The sequence below is a fragment of the Cucumis sativus genome, chromosome 7, assembly GCF_000004075.3.
Source record: "Cucumis sativus cultivar 9930 chromosome 7, Cucumber_9930_V3, whole genome shotgun sequence".
Classification (NCBI taxonomy): Eukaryota; Viridiplantae; Streptophyta; class Magnoliopsida; order Cucurbitales; family Cucurbitaceae; genus Cucumis; species Cucumis sativus.
Window position 1 is genome coordinate 7,028,641 of NC_026661.2, and position 2,130 is coordinate 7,030,770.

A 2,130-nucleotide genomic window follows, 5' to 3' on the forward strand; every position below is an offset into this window, starting at 1 on the left:
AGGGAAATGAAGATTTTGGAAATTGGTAGTGAAGAAAAATAAGGTTGAAAGAATTTTGTTTGGGGAGTTGACAAAATTGTAAACCGAACCCCATGTGTTTCATTTTTCTCCTCATCGGCCAGAATTTTGTCAACTCCCCAAACAAAATCCTGGCCGATGAGGAGAAAAATGAAACACATGGGGTTCGGTTTACAATGATTTTTCTTAATGATTGTTGGAAGAACAAAGAGATTTAAGGGTAACAAAAAGAATGGAAGAATGTTAAATCCCAAAAGACTAAATGGCCAATTGAATGCTTAAGGAAGTTTGATTTGCCTGTTTTAGCAGTTTTTTTGCTTTTTTATGTAAATGTTGTAGAAAGAGTAGAACAAGGACATAATTCACTTTTTTTTCTCTTTACAAAGTAACCAATGACTTAAAAGAAAGACATTGCACACTAAATGCCCATTAGAAAACAATATACATCGAAAAGAAAAAAATATGCAAAAATTCAAAATGAAAGTGCAAGCAGAACAAAACGGACTTGATTCACCATGAACAGATAGAACAAGCTCCAAAACGGATTTTGAGTAGAATTTCGTCTCAGATTTGCAGTCTCCAGGTTTTCCAAAACGTTCCTAAGAAAGAATCAGCACAACCCACAACTTTAAATTCTTCAAAAACAATGAAATTAACTCAAAGCAGAAAAAAAAAAGACAAAAACTCTAACCAACGATAACAAAAAAATAAACCTTAACCTTTGATCCTTGCAATCCATTTGGGGGTTCAGCACTGGACTTGATCGAGAACAATCAGCTCCCAGCCGCAGGTTTCTGCATGGACGATGATTTTTCGAGGAGGGAAATCAAATTTTTGGAAATGGGTAGTAAAGAAAAATAAGGTTGAAAAGATTTTGTTTGGAGAGTGGGCAAAATTCTAGCTGGTGAGGAGAAAAGAAAAGACATGGGGTTCAGATTCGAGGGATTTTTCTTAATGATTGTTGGAAGAACAAAGAGATTGTGAGGAGATTTAAGGGTATCGCCACGAATGGCAAAATGTTAAATCACAAAAGACTATTGTTTTCTTGCTTCTTTATGGAAATGTTGTAGAAAGAGTAGAACGATGACATGGTTCACTTTGTTTTTCTATTTACAAAATAACCATTGACTTAAAAGGAAAGAATTTGCACCACAAATGACCATTAGAAAACAATATACATAAGAAAGAATAAAAAATACGCAGAAATTGAAAATGAAATTGAAAGTTGAAAATAAATGGAAGGAAGAAAAATACTCCAAAAGTTCCAAATGCATTACGATCAAGAGAAATTTGTATCAACATGAACTGATCGAATAAGCTCCAAAATGATTTTGCAGTGGGATTCCGACTCAGATAAGCAGTCTCCAGTCTTGCCAAAACGTTCCTAACAAAGGATCATCACACCCATAACTTTAAATTCTTAAAAAACAATGGAATTGACTCAAAGCAGAAGAAAACGAAAGAAAAACTCTAACCAACGATAAGAAGAAAATAAACCTTCACCCTTGATCCTTCCAATCCATTTGGGGGTTCACACTGGACATGATCGAGAACAATCAGTTTCCAGCTGCAGGTTTAGGCATGGACGAATATCTTCCAAGAAGGGAAACGAATTTTAGCGAAGTTTGATCTACCTGTTAGCAGTGTTCTTGTTTTTGTACGGAAATGTTGTAGAAAGAGTAGAACGATGAAATAAATCACTTTGTTTTTCTCTTTACAAAGTAACCAATGACTTAAGAAGAAGACATTGCACAACAAATGACCAATAGAAAATGATACGCAATAGAAAAGAATAAAAAAGAAAACAATATGCATTTTTGTTTTCAAATTCTTGGTCAAATCGCAATTCAGAAATGAAATTTGGTTCATTATCGACGATAATATGGTGAACTAAATAACATAAGTTTCAGAGTCATGGGAGAATAATAGCCTTGCTAATTGCTCAAACTCTGAATGTGAAGGCTTTTCCCATGTGAAGGAACCCAAAGAACCAGCCAAAGCAGCATGCTTCTTCCCAATGCAAGAACATTCAGTGTATCTTCTGATTATGTCCTGAATGCAGTAGGAAAAATGATATGAAGTTGTAATTCAAGCTAAGGTTTTGTTGCATAA

The 2,130-nt window shown here is 34.5% G+C and overlaps 1 long non-coding RNA gene across 1 annotated transcript; it reads right to left on the reverse strand.

The window, feature by feature from the left end:
- Positions 1 to 479: 479 nt before the first annotated feature.
- On the reverse strand, positions 480 to 1,462 carry LOC116405226. The gene is made up of 3 exons (XR_004218389.1): positions 1,273 to 1,462; positions 738 to 812; positions 480 to 617 (listed from the first exon to the last, which is right to left on the reverse strand). It is a non-coding gene; the product is annotated as an uncharacterized LOC116405226 (long non-coding RNA).
- Between the last annotated feature and the right edge of the window lie 668 nt (positions 1,463 to 2,130).